Raw genomic sequence first — 852 nt, forward strand, 5'->3', positions numbered from 1 at the left:
TGCTGGGACCCACTAGCTACACCTTCGCACGCAAGGAAGTGCGTCCGGGCAAAAAAAATGATTCGCCCCCTAACTGCTGGGACCAACAGCTACACCTTCGCACGCAAGGAAGCGCGTCCGGGCAAAAAAAAATGATTTGCCCCCCTGACTGCTGGGACCCAACAGCTACACCTTCGCATGCAAGGAAGTGCCTCCAGGCAACAAAAACACGATTCACCCCCCTGACTGCTGGGACCCACCAGCTACATCTTCGCGGGCAAGGAAGTGCCTGACAGTCGGGACCCTCCTGGTCGAAGCGTACGTAGCGTTGTCATCCTGGTCGCGAACATGTACGTACATACTGGTCAATGTAGAGGCGCGCACGTGTCGTAGTACAGGCGCGCACGTAGCATGTACACGTACGTATAGCGGCCAGGGTGCAAGAAAGAAAATACGGCCACGTATGTGTACATACGGGCGGGGTCTCGAATGCCTAGTCGCGCATACGTACGACAAGGGCTCGTGTTCATGGGGAGGCAACGGAATGCGAGGTGTTCATGGGGAGGCAACGAAATGCGTCGTGTTCATGGGGAGGCAACGGAATGCGTCGTGTTCATTGGGAGGCAACGGAACGCGTGGGAGCCAACCGGCTTGGACGGAACAGGCGATGGAAACGAGGCCTGGCGTACCGTAGAATGGAGGAAACGGCCTTGTGTTCGACCGACCACGTTCGGAACGGGGTCCTGTTGATCGAGAGGGGTGTGGCGTACCGCAAAACGGAGAAAACGGACCTCCTACGGTCGAAACGGGGGTCCTGTTGATCGCGAGGGGTGTGGCGTACCGCAAAACGGAGGAAACGGACCTCCTACGGGC

The sequence above is a fragment of the Triticum dicoccoides genome, chromosome 5B (genome assembly GCF_002162155.2).
Source record: "Triticum dicoccoides isolate Atlit2015 ecotype Zavitan chromosome 5B, WEW_v2.0, whole genome shotgun sequence".
Taxonomy (NCBI): domain Eukaryota; kingdom Viridiplantae; phylum Streptophyta; class Magnoliopsida; order Poales; family Poaceae; genus Triticum; species Triticum dicoccoides.